This window comes from Daphnia magna, linkage group LG9 (genome assembly GCF_020631705.1).
Source record: "Daphnia magna isolate NIES linkage group LG9, ASM2063170v1.1, whole genome shotgun sequence".
Classification (NCBI taxonomy): Eukaryota; Metazoa; Arthropoda; class Branchiopoda; order Diplostraca; family Daphniidae; genus Daphnia; species Daphnia magna.
The window spans coordinates 8352960-8367104 of NC_059190.1; the positions used below are offsets into that span (position 1 = coordinate 8352960).

The following is a 14145-nucleotide window of genomic DNA, read 5'->3' on the forward strand; positions in this document are numbered from 1 at the left end:
TTAGAATATAAGCAAGACTTAGAAAAAAGTAAAACGTATCAGACAACCTCAACAACTGAAAACACCCAACAGATACAAAGACAAAACAAAAAGCACATCTAGCGACGCAAAATTTGCTGCACTTTTATACTTACTACTACCTTTTAGAACAAACCTTAAAAGCAGAAGATGGTGTAACCGCCGAAACTATCGCAAATACTATTAAAACACTTAAAGACGACATAATCGCACAAGGGTGAAACACAGGAAAATTTGACAGCTTTTCAGCAACCAAGTGCAGTATCCTGCACAAAAAGGCGAACACCGATTTATATTGAAAAAGCCATCTGTGGGTAGAAAATATTAATAGTTTACCTTTTTAAGGAGAGGTAGGCGGTTTTGGCGCAAAATCGTCATCAGGGAGGTTGGGTAATGTCAGTCCAGACACTTTTTTTTGCCCTAGGTATTAAATGTCTGTAAAAAGTGTAGACTGTATTATCGGTAAACTTAGAACAGGACAAACATGATACATCCCCCTCGGTTTCTTCTCACACTGTTCGGAGACGACTCATCACTGATTCTACGAGTCCAATTAAAAGAGCAAGGTTAGATTAAAACTAAAAAACACTCGAAACTCCACTTAGGAAGTGTACCAGTCCAATAGACAATGATCATGAATTCGATGCAGCTGTGGACGGTGTAAGTTTCATCAACTCAGAAAAAGCTTCATTACATGACAAAGATAGTTTTTCGCCGAAAAGAAATAGCTTTATTGATGACGTCAACAGACTTACAGAAGAAAAGAATCGTTTAAGACTAGAATACGAAGAACACATAGACAATATAAAGAGAGAAACTCATAAACTACATGTTAAGTACAATTGTGAAATAGACTACCTCAAGCAAGTGAATGTTTGTAAAAAACCAAAATTGTCCGGAATGTCATCCCGTGAGCGCAAGCGCCACATTGAACTAAACGTCAAAGAGGGTAAAATTAAAATTTTGAGCAGTTGAAGAAGTCCATACAGCAATGTCACGATCTCAAGAAAGCTGAAAAAAACACCATCAGGAAAACAGACATCTCTGAAACAGCTTACCAACTCTATGTGAACGAGAAGTTTAATTCTGGCAAGAAAATGGGAAAACAAAGATACTCGTCGTTCTTCCGTAACCTGGCAATAAACCTAAGTTATTATTCCAACAACGCATATGAAAAATTGGATCGGTCTTTACCTTGCCATCTGTTCGGAGTCTGCGGCGCTTCCTTCCTCCAGTTGATTGCCATTCCGGAATTTTAAGAAATGCATTATCCCAAATAAAAGAAGACATCGCAGACGGAAATCACGGCAAAGATGTCACTTTGAATCTGGATGAGATGTCTATCAAGAATGCGTTATGCTACGATCCACAATTGAAGCAATATTTGGGATTCACAGATTTTCCTGATGATAAACAATCCAGTCGAGAAACGGATCATCAACTTTTTGCTACTCAAATATTAGTGTTCTACGTCGTTGGATTGGATGGGAAATGGAGATCTCCCGTAGCTTACTACTTCACGACTCATTTAATGGGGCTAGGCCAGTCAAAAGTGCTTAATGATGTTATTATACTCGGAAACTTGTTCGACTTAAACAGTGTTGACTAATTTATTTAATAGCTCTTTGTAGCCCCCAAAGGGGAAAGAAAAGAAAAATTAGGGGCGTAGTATGCAAAGCGCGCGAAGTAAGGGGTTCACCCGTTCTATCTCCAGACCTTTCTCAGCTCTTGTGTAAATAAGTCGACAAAATTACCATGTCTAGTAGTGAAAGTGACAGTAGGCAAGGGTCGTCTCGAGACGACACTATCCACGGTAGACGTAAAGGAAGGGAAGTGAGCATGGGTAGGGAGACATTCGAAAGCGTGGTCTCAGAACACGAGGAGTCCACTACCCCAGTGTTACCCCTCGATCCCCTGCTTCAGCCTCATGGTGACTGGTTGGAGAATCCGCAGAAAAGGCAAAAACTGGACGATGGCATTTATAGATTTGGAATTTCAAAGAGCAAGGGCAAGAAATTTTTCAAGTGGATGGGTAAAGGCTTAGAGGACTCAGAGGGTAAGGAAATTAAGGCTCGTTATTTCCCAACGTTTGAGAAGAAATCGGCCAAACTCCAATGCCCCTCCCTAGACGATTGTCTTTATCAGCGTCTGATGTTGATTAAAGGGTCGTCAGCCTCAAAGAGCTCCATCGATTCCAATGAGCGCTCATTGTACAAGGTCCAGCAGAAGGTACTAGAAGTAACGAAGCCTCTTCTCTATTTAGCGGACGAGCGAGTACAGAAGGAATCCCACCACGAGGCTATTAGGGATGCTCTTCAGCTGTTAGGTGACTTCTTTCACGAGATTACGCAGCAACGGCGCCATAATATTCTACGCCAGACTAGCCCGTCCTTTGTTTATCTAATCAATAATATCTAATAATCCCGACAACTTCGATCCAGACCAGTTTAGTTAGCTTTTCGGTGCCTCATTTATACTCTCGATGGTTAGATCAGCAGACACTCAAGCCAAGTTGGGCAACCTAAGCCGGGAAGGGCAACCTAATCGCAATGGCGGTAAAACTAACTCAAGAGAGAGTCTTTTTTTTTGGCCGAAGAGGCCACGATCACAGCGGGAAAAGCTTCGTCTATGACCGCGGGCAAGGAGGTGCCGACAGCTACCATCTCGCCTACAGGACTAACCAGAGAGCAGAATTAAATGGACAGCAGGATCGAGACGAACGCAGCAGCCAGCAGGTGAATCCAACCGTTAACTTCAATCCCGGCATATCAGGATTCAACGCCACTCGAGGAGGGTATGTAGAGTGTGTCTCAGTTCAGCATAGCTTTAAGTTTCCGCTTATAGGAGGCAGGTTGAGGTTTTTTGCGGCAGAGTGGAGAACTGTGTCAGGTGATCCTTGGGTCTTGAGTACCGTATCGGTCGGCCTAAAGCTAGATTTTACATCGATCCCGTTTCAAGTCGCGATTCCCCTGAACATGTGCATGAATGCTGCTCAGATAGCTATTTGCGAAAAGGAAGTGTTAACCTTGGTCTCACAAGGGGCCGTGATCGAGACACAGGTTCCCCCTGAACCTGTGTCTCGATCACGGCCCCTTTTGTAAGCGGAATTTTTGTTATTCCTAAGAACGCGGGTGGGTTCAGACCCGTGATTAATTTAAAAGAACTGAATTGCTTCATCGTTCACCATCACTTCAAGATGGATGGTCTTGTGCATATGAGGCATCTAATGAGGCCAAACATATGGATGGCTTAATTAGATCTTCAGGATGCATACCTAACAGTGCCCGTTCACGCCACAGATCAGCATTATTTGCAATTCATTTGGGGAGGTAAGATCTTTCAGTTTACGTGTTTAGCCTTTGGCTTATCTTCGGCGCCATTGGCTTTCACAAAGCTGTTGAAGCCAGTTGTCTGCTTTCTTCGGGAGCAAGGCATTACGATTATAGTTTACCTCGATGACTTCTTAATTTTGAATGTAAGTAGAAGTAAACTGGCCCAGCAGGTAGACACAGTAAAGAATCTTCTTCATTCGTTAGGTTTTGTAATCAATCTGGAGAAATCTAGGCCGGTTCCCACACAGGTAATAGAATTCCTAGGCTTAGAGGTAGATTCCCAGGCAATGTCACTTTCCCTCCCAACTTCAAAGCGAGCGGCGATCATAGCACTCTATAAAAAACTAAAAGCGACACAGGAGCGTCATTACGAGATCAGGCAACTCTTCTAGGTAATTTTGCCTGGGCCGCCGTTTCCGTCCTTTCGCTCCGGCTCATGTGCGGGGGATCCAGCATCTCTATATCGCCGGGCTCAAATCCGCGAGAGGGGTAATGCAATCGAAAGTTTTGATCGACTAGAATGCAAGGGAGGACATTGAATGGTGGATCGAAAATCTTATGTCGTGTACAGGCAAATCATTGGCAAGGCAGGCGCCCACATTTGTTATATTTTCTGATGCCTCCCTGTCGGGCTGGGTAGCGGTATGTAACGGTGTCCGGACAGGGGGACCGTGGACGGCCGACGAATCGAACGCCCACATCAACATTTTGGAATTGCAGGCAGCTTATTTTGCCCTGCAGAGTTATGCTGATTTATCAAGAAACTGCCTTATTGTCCTAAAAATTGACAACTCTACAGCCGTTTACTATATTAATAAATTAGGGGGTTCTAAATGTCACGCCTTATGCAAGATAGCTCTGCTGATAGCAGCTTGGTGCAAGAAGCTACGTGTTACCCTTCAGGCCGTTCACATTCCAGGTCGTCTTAATGTTATTGCAGATCAGGAATCGAGGCGAGCAGCGGATTGGAGCGAATAAAGGCTGGCACCATCAGCATTTTAGGAGATTTCGAGAAGATGGCAGATGGATACCGATCTATTTGCCTCGAAATGGAACGCTCAACTACAGTCCTTCGTGAGCTGGTTGCCTCAACCGGGAGCCTGGGAAACAAACGCTTTTTCAATCAGCTGGACCAATGTGAAGGGTTACGCCTTCCCGCCCTTCTCCTTGGTGAAGGACTGTCTGTCGAAGATCAGTCAGGATCGAGCGAGCTTAGTGTTAGTATGCCCCTACTGGCTGAGCCAACCCTGGTTCCCAACACTATTGGAGCTGGCATGCGATGTTCCGATCATCTTCAACCCGAGGCTAGACCTGTTGACATCAGTGAGAGGGGACCTTCATCCATTGTGCCAGAGTCCCTCATTCCAGTTGACCGCCTGGATGTTATCAGGAATCGTTTCAGAAACGACGGTCTTTCGGAAAAGGTTATCAAGACAATCATTGCAGGTTCTCGTGCATCCACTATCGCTGTATACCAGTCAACCTGGCCCTCTTGGAAGAATTGGTGCCTTAGATTCAATCACAATCCCTTGTCAGGCGAGATAAGTACGATTCTCCAATTCCTTACCGACTCGTTGGAGGAGGGAAAATCTTACAGCTCTATTAATGTATACCGCTCCATATTATCAATTACTTTAGATCCGGTAGACGGACACACAATTGGATCGCATCCGTATGTTACTGGCTTAATGAGAGGCATCTACAACATTAACCCGCCGAAAGCGAAATATAAGGACACTTGGGACGTTCATTTGGTTCTTAATCATTTACAGTCCTTGAATAACGATGAGCTCACCAAAGGCCCTCTCTCTCGCAAGCTAGCGACCTTGTTGGCCCTAGCCTGCATGCTTCGAGTATCCGAATTAGCTGGCATAGCAAAGGATTCAATTAGTTTTTTTCCCGGGCACGGTCTCCTTTTCTCTCCTGAGCCCTAGGAAAGGTCAACACGCGGGGGGGGGGGGCCTCAAAATTTTCGTTTAAAAGCCTTGCCAGACGCTCAACTAGATCCAGTGGCATGTTTAACTTGCTACTTGGACTCGACTAGCAACTTTGGCAACGCCGTGAACAGCAGACATCTATTCATCAGTTCAGTGAAGCCACACAAGCTTGTAGTAGGTTCAACCATTTCGGGTTGGATCAAAAGACAATTAGGAGACGCAGGCATCGATTAAGCGAAATTTTCCGACCACTCTACAAGAGGCGCAGCAGCTACCAAGGCAGCGGCCTCTGGAGTTTCAGTTCAATCAATCCTAGAATTGGCTAATTGGGCATCAGAATCGACCTTCACAAGGTTTTACCGCATGGAGACGGAACCATCGACAAACCAGACGGTATCAGATGCGATACTGACCGTCGCGGGGCGACAGTGAGTAAGAGAATCTGCTTTAAAGTCACTGTTTAAGTCGAACAAGTTTCCGAGTATAATTGGAAATTGTTCGAGGGAGCGCGTAGCGCTCCCGATGGAAAATTGAAATTATTAAAGGAAAGGAGGAAGACTTAAACAGTCTTCTTGCCCACCCACACCACCCCGGTCTCCTGATGCGCTTTAATTATCAAGTTTCCTTTGTTTGTTTTCTTTCAGTTTTCATCAAAATCGTGGAGGGAGTCGTTTCAGAGGAGCGCCTAACTGAATCTCCGTTGGCCACTGGTAGACAAGACCACAGAGGAAGAAAGGTCTGGAGGTAGAACGGGGAAAACCCTTCTTTCCCCCCCTTTAAAAATACGCCCCTAATTTTTCTTTTCTTTTCCCCTTTGGGGGCTACAAAGAACTATTAAAGAAATTGGTCAACACTGTTTAAGTCTTCCTCCTTTCCTTATATAATTTCAATTGTCCATCGGGAGCGCTACGCGCTCCCTCGAACAATTTCCAATTATCGCCTGTCACGAATTCGACGTAAATGTAAAAGTAGTTACTTTCGACGGGTTGGTTGCAAACATGATGATGGTCAATTGTCTTGGAGCCATCATCAAATTTCCAGATAACATTCATTCCAAGACGGCCAAGGACGGCCAAGGAAGAGGACTCCTCAGCAAACCGAAGCCGACCGCATCAAGTACGCACCGATGAAAACTTTATTTCATTCACGTGATGTTAGATACCAGCCATATGTTAAAATTGGCACGTAATTTTGTATCAAAAACCGAAAAAGGAATCATGATACCTGGCTTTTCTCATCCAGCAAAATGATCGTACATCACCGAGCTATTTGAATACCAGAACCTAAAAGGATTTTGTTTTAGTAACAAATTAACAAAAAGTCACAACGACATTAGTACACACAAGATGAAAGTAGTACTTGCTGTGCAAGTATTGAGTAACTCAACAGCGGATGCTCTCCGCCAATTACGCGACGAACTGAAACACCCAAAGGTAATTTTTTTTTAGTTGCGTTGCGAAAGCAAGTTTGAATTATTTTACCCTTAAAAATTACTCGTTCCTCTAGTTTGTCGGAAGTGAGGCCACAGAGGAGTACTGCTGTAAGTTCAACAAGTTATTCGACATGCTAAACTTGTGAAATCCGAAACCAATGAACGATAAAGCTCCACTGACAATTTCAAACCTGGCAGAAAAAGAAAAAGAATTATTGGGATTGCAAAGATTTCTTACATCACTGAAACTCACTACGGGTACACTTGTTAGTGCTAGTAGGCGAAAGGCAGTTGCAGTTGGCTTTACAACAACAATCAAATCTACTATAGCACTTGCATGGGATGTGTTAACTCAATCTAACTCCTTAGATTGTCTATGCACAAGATTTACTCAGCAAGATCCACTTGAGCATTTCTTAAGCATTATTCCATTAAGGGGTGAGTTAAATAATAATTCCACTGCAATTCAAGTGAAGTATATTATGAGAAAGCTTCTCCTTATAAAAAGTGGTGGTGTGATAGCTTCTTTATCATCCAACTGTCACTTGTCTGTCTTCCAAACAATGTTGTCACAAGGATGTTAAGAATAATATTTGACAAGCAGTTTATCGAGTAGTGATAGTTTACTAAATAAGTTCAAACAGCAGATATATATATTTAAATTACAATATATAGTTTACTTTTATACTTACTAGATGTAGAAACAAACCACTAGTTGAGAAATCAAAAAGCACGCGATAGAGTCAGTAGCTGTCTAAAGCTGTCTGAGAGAGAAGAGAGAGTAGGGAGTGCTAAACAGCATCCCTATACCCAAGCGCATTAATTTCACAAGAATGAAAGCAGAGAAGGGTTTGCCATATTTATTTAATGTCAACAGATTCCGCACATATTTTACATCAACACTCTCCCTCAAACCCGAATTGACTTAATCGGATAGCTTGCCGACGCCGATCCTCCTTCTCATGTTATGAAAAACTGGTCCTGCAAGTGCTTTTGTAAATATATCAGCAAGCTGATTTTCAGTTCCTACAAATTTGACTTCTATTATCTCATTGGCTGCCTGTTCCCTGATCCAATGCCATCTCAATTGAATATGCTTGGTTCGCTGATGAAATTCAGCATTGTAGACCAGTCTGACAGCTCCTTGGTTGTCACAATATAGTGGCACCTTCTTTTGTTCCTCTCGGTGAAGTCTTGAAGTAGGTAACTCAGCCAAAAAGCAGTTTTTGCAGCTTCACAAGCAGATATATATTCTGCTTCTGTTGTCGAGAGGGCAGTGCAAGGCTGCTTTTTGCTGGCCCAGGCTACTGGCCCACCGTGAAAAAAAAAATATGCTGCCAGAAGTTGATTTGCGGTCGTTGACATCTCCAGCAAAATCCGCATCCGAATATCCGACAAGTCCAGTTCTTTCTCCACCGACCCAGATGCCGTAGTGTTTTGTTCCATTGAGATATCCAAAAATGTGAAGTACTGCTTGCCAGTGCTCAACTTTTGGGTTTTGACAATACCTTGCCACTTGGTCAACAGAATATACAAGATCTGGGCGCGTTTGCAGAGCCAAGTAGAGAAGAGCGCCAACTGGTTCACGATGGTTCTCAATTTTCTCTCCCTCGCTCTTCGACTTCAAATGAGAGATGAGGCGCACATTTGGGTCTGCAGGAACGGTTCTTGGCTTTAAATCCTGGAATCCAAATCTTGCTACCAATTTTTCAATAACATGTTGTTGTGACATAAAAATGCGTTTGTTCTGGCGATCACGCTTGATGTTGATACCAATAAATCGCGTTGGCGGAAGTGAATGGATCTGAAATTCCTCTCCAAGATGAGACCTGATATCAATTAAAACCTGCGGTTTGTTGCTACCAAAAATGGCATCGTCAACATGAATTACGCCAAAAGTGGTCTCATCCTCAGTTCTGCGAACGTAAACACACCGGTCAGCAGCACTGTTTTTCAATCCAAATTTAAGTAAAACGTCGTCGAATCTCTTAAACCACAGTCGAGGTGCTTGCTTGAGGCCATACAGTGATTTGTTGAGTTTGCAAACAAAGTTTTCTTTTCCAGGAACGACAAAACCCTCTGGTTGCCTCATATAGATAGGTTTGTCTAGCTTAGCATACAAAAATGCTGTTTTAATGTCGAATTGTATCATCTCCAGGTCCAGTGATGCAATTTCAGCTAGTGTGGCTTTCACTGCTTCACTATGTGGAACGGGAGCAAAAGTTTCGTCGTAATCGATGCCGTATCTTGGTCGCGATCCAATTGCTACAAGTCTTCCCTTATAAACTTCAGGTACTCCTTCGTATGCTGGCTTCAATTTCTTAATCATTTTACAGTTGATAGCTGTGCATCCTGGTGGGTGAAGTACGAGTTCCCATGTTTTGTTTTCCATCAGGGAATTAAACTCTTTTCTGTACGCTTCCATCCATTTTTTGATTCTGGGGAGACTAATGCTTGCTGATAATTTTGTGGTTCAAAGGCTTCAGTAAACAAGGCTGATGCGTGCCTATTTATGAATGTTTCTGTTTTGTATAAATGATACAATGCAAAAAAAAAGGAAAAAGAAAATTAGTCTATTGCTCGATTGAGTTTGCTTTGAAGAAATTGTATTCTAAAACACAAAGCAATAGAGAAAAAATTATTAATGTACCAATGAGTCCAATTTTTGCAAGAGGTCTTCCTAGAGACTGCCGAAATTCTTCGTATCTGGCGTTGTATTGTTTTGGACGAGAGGATCTACGCGGGAACTCGAATGGTTGCTCCACTCGTTGTGCTCACCAAGCTCATTTATTGGGATCAGCGGATCATTTTCCATAATTCCTGAATGTTGATCGTAGTTTTCCTCTTCCATTTCAACATGCAGTAGTGGAGCAGCATGTAATATCTCTTGAGCATCATTTTCGACAATAGCCTCATCTTCTCGTACTACTGGCTGGACCTCATCATGAATCACCTAACGAAAAAAAATTGAGAATACTCAACTATGAATACAAAAAAAAATCGATATTAAATTTTAATTTACCCCATTATGATCTTGGACGTTTGCAGCAGCCATTTCTTCAACTTCTTGCGTCACATCATGAACGGGTTCCAGCTGACATGCAAAAGCAAAGAAAAAAATAAAAATTCAAAGTCTGGTACAATGAAATTATTTTTTTTTTTTTTTTTTTTTTACCAAGCCAAGGATTTCTGTTGTGAGAAGAAGTGGGTCAAATAGACTGCTTTCGTTTAGTTTTTCTTCATCACCGTCAAAGTCGTTAATCAGTAGATCTTCATTGAATATTACGTCGCGACTCGTGATGAATTTTCTTGACACTGGTTCCCATAACTTCCATCCTTTTATTTCTTCGTTGTAGCCCACTAACCAGCATGGCACTGCCTTTGGATCCAGTTTCTTCCTTAAACAGTCAGGAATATGCGCATAGGCTCGACAACCGATCACTCGTAGATTATCTAGATTAGGTTTCTTTTTGTAAAATAATTCAAATGGAGTCTCGGTGGATGATCTTGAGAGTGTACGATTCAAGACATAAAAAGAGCTTCGCAGAAATTCTCCCCATAATTCTAATACTCTTTTGTTGCTTTTCATTAACAAATTAGACGGGTTGTTTCTGCTCATGTAAAGAGCACTGCGTGTAGACTCCACTGCAGTGCGATTCAATCTCTCGCTCACACCGTTTTGCTGGGGTGTATAACGATTTGTTGTTTGATGAATAATGCTACGTTCTTCTCGCCAGCTTCTGTTCTTCTTATACTCCACACCTTGGTCAGTTCTCAGGATCTTTACTTTCTTTCCCGTGGTTGCTTCCAGAAATGCCACAAATTTAAGGAAGTAGTCGTCGGCTTCTGATTTGCTCTTCATAAGATAAACCTTAGTCCAACCACTGAAGTCAACTTTGAATAAAACGAAACAGATCTCTCCATTTGGTGTTGGAACGTTGACAAAACCGACCTCAGAGTGAATGATTTCACCTACTTCTTTGGCTCTGCTACGACCTGTAGGAAATGGAGACCTATGCATTTTACCGAAAATGCATCCTTTACATAGGCCGTGTTCCAAATTTTCTTTCTTGAGGGTAAAACCGTCGACAGAGTAACTTGATATCATCTTCAAAATAATTTTGTTGTTTAAATGAGCTAATCTTTGATGCCAGAGTGTGAGGGAGGTTTGAGCCTTTGCAGCAGTAGCCGTAGATACTTCTTTGCTTGGATTTTTGGCAACTATCTTCAAATGGTACAAGGATTGGCCAAGCCTTTGACCCACCATAACGTCTTTACTGTTCTTCTTGAAATAGACATCATTGTCGATGAAGTGTGCGGTGATGCCAACTTCTGTTGCTGCACCAATAGAAAATAAATTTGTACCAAGTCCTGGGACGAAAAGAACATTTGTGAGTTCTCCTTCTTTTCTCTCGCCATCCACAAGGGAGTACACTTGAATCTTTCCTACTCCAAGTACTGACAGCTGGGCTGATCCTATACCATTGACGTGCCATGTCCCTTGAGGAACTTCTTTGAAGGTAGTAAAAAAATTTCGTTGTTCAGACATGTGGTGCGTTGCGCCAGAATCAGCGTACCAGTCTGTCGGCTTTCTTGCTACGAAACAGAAGGAAGACAAGGCAGAAAAACCATTGTTGTCGTTGTTCAGGTTGCGGTTGTTATCGAATTTGTTCTGCCTTGAAGATCTTTGTTCTTCATTTCTTCCTTTGTTTCTGCACGTAAAAGACTTATGTCCTGGTTGGTTACACGCCCAGCAGTAAATTTGATCAAAGTTAGGGCCTCGGTGAAAGCCTTAAAATTGATATTTAAAAAAAAATTTAAAAAAAATTGGTCTGAAAATTTGTAGAATTTAAAGTTCGTACCTCTTCCACGAAAACCATTGTTACCGCCACGATAACCACCTCGATAACCACCTCGATAACCTGAAGAGCTGCCTCGATTACCTCTTAAGCCTGGATAGCCTCCTCTAACACCATTATAACTTTTGCTTGCTGCGTAGGCGTTCTCTGAATTACAATCAGCTGCCTGCTGTTGCTTGTTGTTCGGGTGAGACGCAAAAATGGCAATATCTGCCGGATTTGGTCCGTTGGTTCTGCTTTTCATTCTTGTTTCCTCAAGTATTAGACGTGATGTAAGACTGGAAATCGAACGCTCTGCAAGCGGAACACTTTCCCATGCCGAAATAAAGTTATAGTAGCTCGGAGGTAGCGTTTGAAGGATCCTCTCAATAAGTTGTTGATCGGTGACAGGAGCCTCAACACTCTTGAGTTCTTCTGCCATCTGTCTCATTCTATTGACATGAGCTGATACAGTGTGTCCTATTTTACGTAAAAGATTGATATAAAACTGTTGTTCTTCCCCTATATTAATTAAATTATTTTTTTTTTATTTATTTTTTTTTACCAGGGTCCACTGAAAGAATTTTGCTGTGAGTTGACTTGAATTAGCCACTGCTACTTGTGCATATTCCTGAGCCAGTCTGTTCCACATTTCAGCTGACGTGGCAGATCCTTCAATTGAAGTTTGATATGTTGGCTCGATATTGTAGTAAATAATGGAACAGGCATCAGTATCTCTTTCAATCCAAGTGTCGATAACATCTTGATTCGTTACTTCATTTTCATCGTTAAACGTCTGTATTGAGATAAAAACATCTGATTTAATAATTTTGTTTTTCTTGCGTCAAAATCAAAAATATAATATTCATATTCGGATTCCCAATGACCATCAATTCATTCTGGAAATTCCAACAAGAAAAAATTAATTTCTCAACAACATTCTTCACCTTATGGGTGGAATCCAGCAAAATGGCATTAAAAAAATGTTCACTCGTCACCAATTCACTCGTCACCTTAAAGGTGGAATCCAGCAAAATTGCATTTAAAAAAATGTTCACTCATCACCAATTCACTCGTTACCTTATGGGTGGAATCCAAAAAAAAATCACTGGGATGTGATCGTCACCTCACGGGTGGTATCAAAAAAAAATAAATCTGAACATTTACTATGACCAACATCACCTTATGGGTGGAATCCCAAAAATTGACGTAACAGAATTCACTGTGGAAATCTTATTTCCTACTCAGTGGAAATCAAACTTTAAATAACGATACCATCATATGCTTCTAAAAATTGATCTACTCATGCGAACAAAGTGTTTTGTTAAAGTAATTACCTCTGCTGGTTTTGGATCTTGTCCGAGCACAAGTTTTTCCAACTTCTTCCTTCTGAGTTTGAGCATGACACCATACCGCCATTGGGGAAAATTAATTCCGTTAAACTTTGCATAATCCCTCAATTCATTAGCAGATAAATTTTGAGTGGCCATTTTTAAACCTCGTGAAAAAAAAACGTTATTCTGGGCCCATAACCTGTTAAGAATAATATTTGACAAGCAGTTTATCGAGTAGTGATAGTTTACTAAATAAGTTCAAACAGCAGATATATATATTTAAATTACAATATAGGGGAGACCGGGGTTATGTTGGACATTTTTAAATTTTTTCCCATTAACGGTAAAAGTTATGAACATGAAATTAAAAAATATAAAGAAGTTCATTATACTGTAGTCATTTTCAATTTTTTTCAAAGCTCTACGACTGTAACTTTATGAACAGCTGAATTTTAAAAAAAAACACACCAATAAAAAAAAAAGTAGAAAAGCGGGGGTAAAACTGTGCAAGCAGGGTTGAAAGCTGGACAGATATCGATACGATTAATTTCTAATAATTTTGACAAGTAAATGAATTACTTCATCCAATACACAATTCGACTTTGTACAAATAATTTTTAATTTCAATTTAATAGCTATGACATTTTATCGATTTAAATGAAGGGGGAAAGTTGGACAAATTTGGGAGGAGCCATACTTAGATGAGGGAATTATTGGTGTATTGTGTATCGATATATAATAGATTGTTCCTTCCTTCCTAAAGTTTTTGCAGTTTAGTCAAACGGGCAAATGGCTTCACATGTCATTGATCAAAATTTGTTCCTTGGTGAAATTCCTTTTTACACAATTGATTTTGTCACAGGTAATAATATTAATTCCAAAAAAGTTATTGATAGTTTCTAAATTATATCTTTCTCTAAATTAGGAGAATTAACATATTGGTTATTTGACGATTGTTCTGGAAAGCATTTCAATTCTGCCACAGCTGAGTTTTTCGTGTGTGAGACTAACACCTATTCCGATAACTCCATTATTTATGGTCAGCAACGTTTAGAATAACGATCATAAGTATGTTTTTATTTTTCCCCAGGTTTTGATTTGTATAACATATGTTGATGTCTAGAATGTAGCCTACCAATCTTACGCGATAAGTTGTGTTAATCATATTGCTATACAAACCAAAACTGGCTATGTCTGATTAACAATTTTTATTTAACGATAACTTACTAAAGTTCTTTCTCTGTTTTTTAGCAG

The 14145-nt window shown here is 41.0% G+C and overlaps 1 pseudogene; it reads left to right on the forward strand.

The window, feature by feature from the left end:
* Positions 1 to 918: 918 nt before the first annotated feature.
* LOC116936766 lies at positions 919 to 6476 on the forward strand (annotated as a pseudogene).
* The last annotated feature ends 7669 nt before the right edge of the window (positions 6477 to 14145 follow it).